At 36.1% G+C, this 13,105-nt stretch overlaps 1 long non-coding RNA gene across 1 annotated transcript; it reads left to right on the top strand.

Moving 5' to 3' along the window:
* The first annotated feature begins 5,509 nt into the window (after positions 1 to 5,509).
* Positions 5,510 to 6,469, top strand: LOC113323650. Its single transcript, XR_003347749.1, has 2 exons — positions 5,510 to 5,671; positions 5,782 to 6,469. It is a non-coding gene; the product is annotated as an uncharacterized LOC113323650 (long non-coding RNA).
* Positions 6,470 to 13,105: the final 6,636 nt, after the last annotated feature.

The raw sequence follows: 13,105 nt of genomic DNA on the forward strand, positions 1-13,105 counted from the left end.
ATTTCTCAGAAGTCAGCTTTCAAGAAATCATGTAAGGTAAACTAAGGGAAATCATCAAAACAAGATTTATGCTCCTCTTCAATTTTCAATACTTCCAAAGACGCTTTCGCCAACTCCAGCTCTTTGGTCAATCTAGCAACTTCAGTCTCTTTCTTCATCACATTATCGTTGGGAAAGGGTATATTCTGCTCACAAGAATCCTTGATAATATTTACTCTCTGATGGAACCACTTCACATTGAATCCAAGTCTCTCGGAATTTTCCAAGTTGTACTCCCAATCAAAGAGTACATCTTGAGTAACAACATTTCTAGCTCTGGATTCTATATCATCTATAACGCGCAAGATAGCTTCTACTCGCATTATCAAGAAATAAGCACACTCAGAATTTTTCTCATGATATGGGAGTGGATCACTGAATGTAGGATCGAAAGAAATCCTTGCATTAGCGTATTCACGCACTACCATGCGAGTCTCGGGAGCAATTTCTTCTATTCCTGAAACAGTTTCTTCTATCACTGAAGTGATGGCAACCTGAGTTTCCGTTGCTTCAATGGTTTTAGCAGAAGCATTCTCGCGACCCTGAGGTGTAAGGGTGATCGTTTCACCATCTTGGTTCGCATTGCTCGTCTTATCAAAATTAGCTTCATAGTCTTCAACTCCTTCGTTTCGTAAATAATATGATGATTCATGTATGGAATTCAAATGAAATTGGTGAAATCCAGGATATAAGTGAATCAAAATCATCAATATCCTTCATTATACATCCAAGACACAAGCAAATAGCAATAATCACAAAAAGGGACGTTTTACAACAAGCATGTCTGAGGTGATTTTATACTTCCATGTACAATACGACGAGCTGGGAGAAATTGGTAAGGAATCTAAGGTTGAGTCATTTGGAATTCTCCTTGTATGGATGTTCTCTACAACATATCCGAAATTCATATCAATTGAATAAATGAGCAAAGAGATGTGACCAAAACATTGGACTACATGACAGCTGAAAATTTTCCGAAAGTCTCCTAGAAGTTCACTGTTTCGTCGATTTCGAATCCTAAAAGTGCTCAAAATACTAAAAGCTTATATCATAAATATAGGAAATTTCCTGGGCATAGAAAACAGGGGCGGACCACAAAAATCTTACGTTGGATGAAGATTCTACAGCGTTTTCATTGAAATTCTGAATTTTCTGGTGACGTATTTCGGCAAGACTTTGCATTCATTCATGTGGTTGTCATTCATTCATCCACAAATCAGAAGTCTTATACTTCTATGAAGAAAATACAGGATGAATACTTACTTGAGTGGTCTTTAAACCGTTCGAAGGAGCAATGTTGCTGGAGTCACCATTATGAGCATTATTACTTTCATTCGGTCTCGAGTCTTGGAAATTCTTTGTCTCACCATTTTCCAAGGATGAATGGGCATCATTAACATCTTGTTTATCCATAAAAAAAAATCAAATAAGTACCACAATTGATTATGCAAGGAGATACTTACATCAGGTTCGTCTTCATCCATAGTGATCGATTGATGCTTTGCTCGCCCAGCAGGAGCAAGTCGGAAGAATGTCGATGGAACAAAACTCTGAAACAAGGTAAAAAATATTTGTTTTGTGATACTAATTACACGGAAAAGAAAAGGTCATGGCGCAAAGAAAAGTAATCATACCGGGGACTAATAGCCTATGACCATGACTGGACAAGGTCAAGGGTCGGCATCCTAATTCAAGTCGACCGTTCGTGCATATCATACATTTCTTCAACTCAAACAATGTCTACCCGGTCTAGCATCTTCAACATATGAACAAACGGATAGAAGAAGGAGTTATGATCAATCTTTTATGAATATGGACGTTCGTCCACTCCATTCAAAACGGAAGCATAAAAGAAATGAGCAATATGTATAATGAAAGGATTGTCATTCAAAAATCCTAATTCAATATCTACAAAATTTCTCAAACGATCAAGATAAAATCTACTTCTACAAGAAATAAAATGATCAACTACTCAGGAAGATTGCAAGCAAGACTAGTCATCAGATTCATCGGCTTCATCATCGACTTCACGATCATCATCCTCCATGGAATCTTTTTCAAGTTCTTCCTTAGAGTCATTGTCAGAATCTTTACTGGGAACTTCTTCCAATTGTTCTTTAGGATCATCATACTTCGCATCTAAGTATTCATCTTCTTCATACTCGACCCCGAGATCATCCTAGGCCAACCGTTCAGCTTTCATACCAGGTTCATATGGTTTGATCTTGCGCTCAAGAAGTTTCCAGACAGATTCAACCTCGTCTGCATCTGAATCAGGAGCTACACCATCAGCATGGGATCGAAATTCATCTTCTGCTGCTAACCTTGTGTGCCGAACTCGACGCCGTTTCTGCCAATAAATTGCGAGCTTTTCATTTTTAGCTTTTTTTCTCTGAGATATTTCATCACGTATCAATTTTGATTCTGCATTCACAAATTTCAAGAAGTCACAGATTTTAGCAGGAACCACTCCAAGATGATTGAGAGGCATGCCGCGTACCAGTTCTCTCGCCTTGTCTAAAGGTTGACCAACCTTCGCATGAACATCTGCTAAATATTTCATCTTCGGTTTAGTATTTATGGAGCATTTTCTAGAAGAGTCAGAGACATGGTCATCACCAGGATCCGCCATTAGCTGTCACCGAAAGTGCTGGAGTCAAAACAAGTTGGCAACCATATGCGTTAAAATGGTAACTCTCCAACTCTATCATGTTTACAATTTCACTAGTTGTAGTGACTATAACGCAAAACCTTGAAAAACTTGCTCACTCCTTCAAACCTGCAAAGACGAGCAAAATTCATCATTTAAAATCATAACTTGATTTTTCATAAAACTGTGAGTAATTCACATAATTTTCACCATGTGAGTGATTTATATAATCTTCACCGTGTGAACATTCACTGATTTAAATCACAAAATTCATAGAAACATTATTTCCTCACAAATAATTATTTACTTTCAACAATTGCTCAAAATGAAATTCGATTTTCAAAAAAAAATAATTATGCGAGTTACATAACTCACGTATTTTCAAAAAAATAATAATTACGTGAGCAGGTCACGTATATATGTATAAAAAAATAGTCTTTCTCGCTCGTACGAGCATTCGTCTATGAAACAAGGGTCTTTTCTATTTTGTAAAAATCTTCATACTCAAAATAAAATTTTGTTTTCATGAAAACTCATAGACAAAATTTTCTCCACTGCAATTAGGCCATGTTTATTCAAGAATATGTAGTATATTTCTTTCATATTAGGGATTATTGTTCGTTTCTTAAACTGACGGTCCTAAAACAAATTTTCATAAAACTTGCGCATGCATATATACATATATGGTTTTGTTCATGAATAACACACAGCAAAAAAAAAATCGCTTAACTTTGCCGGTGCCGAAGTTGGCCGGAATTCAGTCGGCGGTAGTCTGGCTCCGGCGTCCGAACAAAAAAAAAATCCTGTCGTGAGGGAAGGTGAAGCAAGGTGGTCGGTCAGCTCAAGGAGAAATAGATATATTTTTAGGGTCTCTTCCCTTTTATAACAATTTTATTTCCAAAAACCTAATCAAACAAGGATTTCTTTTTTGAGCCCAGGTTCGTAAATGCCAAACTGACCAAAATTGGGCGCCTGAGCGTCTGAATCAGCGGTGCTTCATCTCTCCGTGCTCGCGGGGTGATACTCTATCATACTTCCAGGTCCCTCATTTAGGCATTTGCTTGTACGTGATATCGTTAGAGCGAATCGGGTATTCTGGAAATGCCTTTTGCAACTAAGTTCCGACTACTTATCTCGTCGACTGGAAAATCACCATTCTGTGCTTACTGTGGAACATGACTGTCCCTCACTAAGCAGGGGACTTGATGTAGATGGTGGATTTTCAACAAAGGCTAAAATCATATAATCATGATATTGCGTGTTTATAACCTGGCTTCAGGAATGTCTGTGAAGATTTGTATTTTATGACCCGTGAACTATCTCACGATCTCTAACTAAGCGAATATCCTTTCAGATTTATGATGAATATGTTTCTCGAAAAGGCCTCTCAGATGAGATTTTGATGCTTTACACATTTCATCCATCACCTCTACATAGAATCAAAATGATTGGAAGGCTCCTAGACATATCGCATGCTAGTATAGAGCCTAACGCCTTCAGGACGTCACGTTATTCGTTGTTCCCTGATTATGTAGAGAGAAAGTGTATAGAGTCTTCTAGCGATTGGGCGTCTCCTAAACATATTTCATACTAGTATAGAGCCTAACGCCTTCAGGACATCACGATATTCGTTGTTCCCTGACTATACACCCCCTCAGAACGAGTATGATGCTTCCATTATCTCATATCTCGATTTTGCAACTCATAGGTTAATGGTGCACGTTGTTTACACAATTAATTAATTAGTTCTTTCCACATAATTAACTAGTAATATGATGGCAAGGAGTTCGTTCCCACGAAAAGCAGGGATTTTCTAGATGTTAAAAGTAACCGAAATGGGAGTTTTTAGATTTTAAATTAAAGTAACTAGTAAAACAAAATAGTAAAGATTGATTTAAACTAATATGGAGAAAGATGACCAGGGAATCGTTCGCCGTCATTGAACCGAAACTTAATGAAATACAAATTTATTTCTTGTTGAACTTATATTATTACCAACCGTAAAATAGCAATAAGCTCTGCTATCTCCCGGATTCCTAGTGTCACTGGATACGGAAACGCTCGACTACCAGATTCTATCCAACCAACCCACCAAGAATAAGCTCTCAAGGTGTAAATTAGTCGAATGCTTTACATTCTGTGAATCAGGTTGATCATAGCATCAGATGCATAGGCTCGGCCTGCTTACTATTGTTATCTTTACACACAATTGCTTAACAAAATCCCTCTGTCATCTCTTGCGATTTACTACTGTGTAAAAAGTTGATGTGACAATTACACGTACACACAACCCTAAACTAGTAGAACAAATATTGGTTGGTTAATTTAATTGATCACTTTAAATAACCCCCTAATTCTTAGACAATAAAGATAATCAACAATTAAATAAAACTTGAAATAAACGTGGTTAAAGAAGTTAATGCTTCATTGTTCAGGACTTTGAAATCATCCCTAATCAGTTAAAAGATTAGCTACTCATAACTAAACGTATTCCACTAACAAAGAAAAGAAAAATGATTAAAGTAAAACTTAAAATAAAAACCCTCTTTCTCAGTTTCTCTATTCTCGCAACGGGTTAATTGGTCTTTGGTATTTACATTTTGTCCAACTTTATTGTTTGGTCTAATATTTGTCCAATTTAGGGGTTGGTATCTGGACTTCACGTTGACTTTGGTTGACTATGTGAAGTCAAGTTATAATTAATTTATCATTTAAAATATATATGAATGTACTCTTTTACCCTTCAGTAGTTAATGAATTACATCGGATATTTGCACCCACAAACTAGCTCTCTTATCTCTTTTTCGTCGCCTCCACCATCATATTTCATTCTCTCTGCTTCTTCCTTTTTCGTTGCTTGAAACAACCATGTAGGACTACTTCCATCTCCAATTCACCCCATTTGCTTCTTCTTTTTGTCGCCTCCCTAAAAAACCTTATAGTTTTCTCCATCTCAGAGAAAAGAAGAACTAATTCAAAATGGTAAGTAAACCCTAATTCTCTTAAATCATTTTATCCATATTTCTAGGTCTTGCTTTGACTGATAATCTCATATTTGTTTTATGTTCATCAAAAATGTGTTTTTTTTATAGGGTATTGATCTAATTTCCGGAGGCAAGAGCAAGAAAACAAAGATAACAGCTCCTAAATCAGATAATGTCTACCTCAACCCCTAATTTGAATCTAGTGTTCACGCCGATGAAGCAAATGATTTTTGTCGATGGAAGGAGATTAAGAGCTCGTTTTAGAAAACCAGAGAAGCGCGAGTTGGGTAAGAGTTTATTTTCTATTTGGCATTTTTTTGAGCGTCAAATCAGAGCAGAAATGGTTTTCGGCCATTGATATTAAAGGTGAGTGCTGGTGAATGACGAATCATTAGAATCTTTGTCGGATTTAGGACTTGGGTTGTTGCTGGAATTAAATAGAATGCAGGGAAGGAGCTTGGAAAGAATCAACTTAAACTTTTTCATCAATTATCATTAAATGAAACACCCACAAGTTGTTCGGGTAAAAGTTTGAATGACCAAATTCGCATCCACAGTCTGTAGCCATAAAACTGGAGGTTTGTGAAGTGAAGAAAATGGGTGTTGTGTGGCTCTGAGTTAAATTGGAAAAAGAGTTCTAAACCCTCGATGATGTGAAAGAAACAAATCTGCTTCACTCTCTTTCTCAAAAATTACCTGAGATTGAAATTTTTGGAAATGGGTTTTATTTTATTTTTATTTGACAAGTCTATATCGTTTAGTTGTTTGATTATATAATGGATGATTACTTGTTTGATTGTGTAATGTGTTTGTGCCGTTTGTTTCATCAATGGTGAATGTGCATATTTCAGAAATGGGCAGGTGAAGTGGAGACGGAATGGAAGAAGAAGACTACAGAGTTAGATTATGACCATAGGATTAATGGCTTTAGCAAAGCCGTTGGATCTGAAGCCTTCTTCAGGGATATAATCGTAAGCTCAGTTTTATTTATTTTTAAAAGTTAATTAAATTTAGGTCAAAACGATCGACCACGGTCAACGTCAATTTCAAGTACCAACCACTAAGTTGGACAAATGTTAGACCAAACACTAAACTTGGACAAAATATAAATACCAGAAGCTAGGGCTGTCAATGGGTACCCATTACCCGGACCCGAAACCGGACCCGATATATTTGGGTCCGGTTCCGGGTCCTAAAGTTGGACCCATTAGCTACTTAGGACCCGACGGGTAATTATCCGATTGGACCCGAATTTAAACGGGTCCAAACGGGTAATACCCGTTGGGTACCCGCGGGTATCGGGTACCCGTTTATTCATTCTTTTATTCATATTTTTAGCAAAATTACAAGTATTTTTACTAGTTTTAGCTTTGATATTTTACTCATTTAAATTTTTTCTCTTACATTTAATCTTTATTTAGTACATTAATAAGAAATAATAATAAATTTTTATAAAAATTATTTAAATCCAAGCCAAAAAGAGAAATATATTAAGTTTTTGAGGTTTTTTAAATAGTTTTATTAAGACCCAATGGGTACCCGGAACCGACGGATACCCGGGTATTTAAACGGGTCCGGTTCTGGGTCCACAAGTTTAGGAACCGGGCCCGGAACCGTTAGGAACCGGACCCGACCATTATAAATAGGGTACGGGTCCGGGTCCGGGTCTAATGATACCCGGGAGGACCCGGACCCGTTGACACCCCTACCAGAAGCCAATTAACCCCTAATCTTATGATTTTATATATTGCAATTTGTTGTGGGATATGTTGTTTACGTATGTGAACCTTGACTTTCTCATACGTGTTCAAAAGTTATCTCTATTATTTGTCGATATGAAAGTATTGATAAAAGATAGAATGAACTTTTGACAACAAAAGTTAAGCCTATTATGTATTTATGATGGAAGATAGGATGAACTTTTGTTTACAAAAATTAAGTCTATTATATCTCACTATGCAAATAGTGATGAAAAATAGAATGAATCCTTGTTTGTTCCGCAGTATTAGTCTATCTCCGATCCACATTTTTGTGTATATACTTTGTTGCTCCGTAAGTTTTCTTATGTCGAGCATGGCCAATTGAACTGATCATTTTTGTGGTTGATTCAATTGAGATTTTTGGATACGAATTCATGATTTCATGTGATTTGATTATTCCAAAGAAATCCTTATTTTCTTGTAAAAGCAAGGTCTCCTTTGTTGTTCTTTCGGGAATGACATTTTACGGGGGAGATTTCTTTTTGAACTTGTACTTAATTTCCAAATCTTTGTGGGGAGTGTGGTTGTGGAATATTGTAAGGGTTATCTTGTATCTTTATAAACTCCTTGATGAATGCATTTAGCTTCGACTTTATGATTGCATATAAATAAGTTGGTATGTATTTCTTTTTTGGTCATGAAGTATCTCTATGAAAATTTCAAGAGGATCCCACTAGTTTTCGTACCTTTGCCAATTTATATTGACAAAAGGGGGGAGAATTAATGTGTAGTTTCATACTACAAACACATATGGTTTACGGATCATTATGTAAGGGGGAGTGGTTTTCATATTGATATGAAGTATTGAGTAAGAGGGAGTGATACATATCACCATAGTATTGTTGTCAAAGTTGTGATACAATTGAACTTTGATGTTGTATAATAATACTATGACATTGTTTAACAATGATTGAGAGCACTTGTTTTCTCATTGTTATCACTACGGATCTTCAATAACTAGTTCAACACGTTTAGAATCATGGAGTACTTGGAAGTGACGAAGATTTCGAGTCTTGTTGAAGATGCCAAGGAAATCAAGCATTTGGATGAGAAGCTACAAAGTTTTTATTTATTTTGTAATCCATATCTATTGATAGTTTTGTCACTAAAATTGAAAAATGGGGAGATTGTTAGAGCACTGCTCGGTCGAACTCGCATGCATTGTTATCTCAAGCATGTTTGTCAATGTTAGTGATCAAAACTATAAGTCTTGATTTCTAGCCTATTTATAGATGTCTCGGACTAGGACATATTTCTCGAAGTTATAGTTTATTCTTGACGAAGTTTTCGCTTCGACCAAGTTCATCTTATATTCTTGACGAAATTCAAAAGATGATCATGTGAAAATTTTCGAGTAACATCTTACATGGTTTGTGTGATACAATCATTTGGTGTAGACTTGGAATATTTCATTATTGATTATTTCAATAACTTGAAAATTGCTTTGATGCTAATAGTGTGTGAAAACGGTTATTGTCATCCTCTAAGAAAGTTTCAATGATTGAAAAAAGAGTTTAGAACACTTAACCATTATTGGATATGACATGTTGTGTACTCTTTCACATATGTAATCCATGTCCTGGAACTATAGTATGCGTACTCGTACCTGTTAGTTTGTAAATTTCGGGAACCTAAGTATGCGTACCCGTTCGCGTACTGGCGATAGGTTCAGGTCCGTGAATTTCTGATGGGATTGGGAGTACGCATACCAGTTTGCGTACTTCCGGAGACCAGTCTTGGTCTGGGTATTTCAAGTATGCGTACCCGTTTGCATACTTGAAGGTTAAAGTTATAAAATCGGTTGTGTAGATGAACTTAAACATTTATATAATAAGGAATGCAATCTTTGCAAACCGTGGCTATAATGTTCATGATTCGATTCAAGTGAATCAAACCGATTTTGCTTCAATTGTATTCTTGTATACTTCTATGAGAATATAGCAATTGAACGACTCTTTAACTAGTTTCATTTGAGTCATTTGAATGTCGCGGCTTAATGCAGTGTGGTATCCAAAGCTGGACTAGGTCCCGGAGTTTTTATGCATCTGCGATTTTCCTCGTTAACAAAATTCTGGTGTCTGTGTTATTTGTTTTCCGCATTATATTTTGTTATATAATTGAATATCACAGGTTGTGTATTGAATCGATCAATTGGGAAATCTAACTTTGGTTGTTGATTGAAATTGATTGATCCTTGAACATTGGTATTTGGTACCGTTCAAGTTACTCCTCTTATATTCAATCGGGCTTGCAGATTTCTATTTGCTGATTGCATATTGAATTGAGAGTTAGAGATATAAACTCTTTGATATGCTTTTGTCTAGATTGAGTTTGACTGTCTAGTTGATTCTCTAGAAAGTATACTAGAGTAAGTCCTCTCAGATTTCCAAACGAATTGTTGGGTGTGGTTGTTAGACCTCCGCATTTTCAATAACAACATATATAAGATTGTTTCGATATCATATCTACGAAGTTCAAAAGATAAGTGTTATACTTCGTAGTCTAATTCCCAATACACAACTTCGAAGTTATGTTTTCAATATAGCACCACTTGAAAGATATGTTAGGAATGAAACAATTCAAATCAATATTACTAACCTCAAGAGGAAGGATGATGTCGTCGTTGTAGTTCGTTACTTCTTCACGTTCTTCAGGTCTTCGAGTAATACTTGTATGTCTCAACATTCCTAGACTTTCTAGTCAAATCGAAACGAAGTTGTCTCTAGTAAATAATCAAGCGACTCTTAGATGAGTTTTTACACACTAAACTATGATAACCAAACTTGACATACCAATGCTTGGTGGGTTCAACCGAGCTATGCTCTATACGGTTTGAAAAGCAGACCGTATGTAAACTCAGTTAAGCTTAAGATATGAAACTATCAACCCACGGTTTGAAATTTAGGTTTCAAGTTCTATCGCTGAAGAATATCCTATGGTTTGAAGAAAAAAAAATTGTACGAAAAAGCCATTAAATCTACGGTAAGGATCTTTCAATATTTCAAACCGTATATACTGTCTATGGTTTGGAAATTAAGAACTCCAAACCGGAGGCAGTTCTGAAACCTTTTTTTTAACCTAATTCAATCCAGCCTACCAATTCATGCACCAAAAACCAACGAAAGAAGATGGGTTTTTTGACTCTTACCTTATTGAAGTCATTGCGGGTATTTGAGGTCTTTGACTATTTAATTCTTCATCTTCATCTAATTCCTCATTTGGTATTGCATGTGATTTTTTTTTATCGGTATAAAATTTGGTGCTGGCGAGATTCGAAGGTATTGCATGTGATTGATTCATTGATTTTGGCTTCTTGTTTTTCTAAGAATCGTTTGTCCGTCCCATAATCTCAAAGTTTTAATCGACGATGAATAATATTGAGAATGAACGATTAATCGAAAAAGAGGCGATTGAGGTGATTGAAGAGATAGAGAGGCGGTGTAGAGGAGATAGAGGAGACGGAGAGTTAGAAAAGAGAAACTAATTTTAGTTTAGGTTTAGGTATTTAAGGGGTGAAGGATATTTTGGTATTTTTGAATATGATTTAGGTCCCCTTTATCATCTTTTAGGACACTAGAATCCTTAGCATCCCTCAAAACTCAAACCTTGGAACCCCTATAATAGGTTTCACCATTAAACTTTCACAAAAGAAAAAGAAAAAGAAAAAAAATTCTTCTTTGGTTAGAGTTTTTAAAATTTGAAACCCCAGCCAGAATCATAAAGTTCGTTGACTGGTCTTCTTTGCTTAGGTCCATTCCTATTCATATGCCAAAATCATATATTTGGAATATATGCAACCACTATGGGTATGTCAAAGTGTCAAACTCATATGCCTATATGTCAAAAAATAACATATAGGCATACACGGCATACTTTCCAGCGAGCGATAAACTGTCCATCGCTCGATGGTCAAGCGAGCGCTCGCCGGTCATTCCAGCGCTAGTGATAGTCAAGCCATCACTCGCTTGTCTATTTGATATGTTGTTACTGCATTCCACTTAATATTAGTTTAAAATGAAAAGTTGAAGTTGATTAATTTGGAATGTCTATTTTAATAAGTTTTGCTCATTAACTTATAATAAAATACATAACTTAAAAAAAAATAACCTAAAGATAAAAAAAAATAACTTAAAAAAATAAATAATTAATCATTGTCTTCCATTATCTGCCCAAGGATTCAATCTCAGATCTTCTCTTAAACTGTCATACAAATTTCGATTCTGAATGTAATTAGTCATTTAAGCATAATTCCTTGCAAGGACGCCTCTTTCTGGTTAAATCTCTGGCCTTAAATCCTCATATTCATAATTAGTCCATTCTGAATCACGAAGGGTTTCCTGAATTACCATGTTATGAAGAATTATGCAAGTGAGCATAGTCTTGTGCATTTTACGAGGACTCAACCCACGATATGGGCCACAAATGATAGCGAACTTCCTCTTCAAAATTCCAAAAGCACGTTCCACATCCTTCCTTGCTGTCATTTGGGCATCGTTAAAATGTCGATATGAACGACCCAATGCACCGGCAGGAGGCTGATGGTAGCATTGAACCAAGGTGGACCATTTTAGGTAGATACCATCAGCAAGATAATAGCCATGAGTGTACTGGTGGACGTTGATCATGAAACGGACTTGGAGACAAATTTCATGCTTCAGATTTTCAAACATAGGCGAATTGTGCAAAACATTGATATCATTTTGTGAACCCGGAAGACCAAAAAAAGCGTGCCATATCCAACAATCATAAGAAGAAGCAGCTTCAAGGATAACTGTTGGTTTTGGATAATGATCCTTATATTGACCGGCCCAATAAACAGCGCATCCTTGCCATACCCAGTGCATACAATCGAGACTACCTAGCATTCCTGGGAATCCCCTTTCCTCATTTTCCCTCAATATTTCTCTAACATCTTCCTTGGTTGGTTTTCGTAAATATGTTGGACCAAAATGATTAATCATTACTTCACAAAACAATGAAAGTTAAGTGAATGAAGTTGTTTTACCCATATGAAGGTACTCATTATTCGCATCTGTTGGAGTGCCATAACCTAGAATCCTTAAAGCCGAACTAACTTTTTGTTCAAGACTACGACCTATAATATTGAGTGCATCAAACTGATAATTAAATTGAGATTCTACTCGACAAAGCTCTTCAATAATCTTTTTCACCAGATGACGAGGAATACAAAATCGACCTTGAAAATTTTGATCAGATTACACTTTATTGAGAAGAAAATAATCCTGCATCAGCTTCTCTCCATCGATACTATACCTTCTTGGGAATACTTCTTGTGGCTCTGGAACTCTAGGTATTTGGCCTGTATGTACAAGCATCAAAGTGTCGATTAGTTCATTATCTTCAACTTCATCATCATCAAATTCTTGCAACTTCTTTCGATGCATTTCTTGCTGTAATCTAAACCGACTCATAATAACATACCTCTCTTCATTGGATCTCGCCGTTGATGATTATGAAATTTAAAATGAGAATAGAGATAGAGAAATTGGTGAAATATAGGTTGGTGTGAGTAACTTGGAAAAATACGAGGGCGTATATATAGGAATCAGTAGGGGAGAAATAACCGTTGCAAAACATCTAGTTATCGATGTGATACTATTTAAAACGCTCGATTTAATATATAACGTCAACGATAATCATAATATCGCTCG

This window comes from Papaver somniferum, chromosome 11 (genome assembly GCF_003573695.1).
Source record: "Papaver somniferum cultivar HN1 chromosome 11, ASM357369v1, whole genome shotgun sequence".
Taxonomy (NCBI): domain Eukaryota; kingdom Viridiplantae; phylum Streptophyta; class Magnoliopsida; order Ranunculales; family Papaveraceae; genus Papaver; species Papaver somniferum.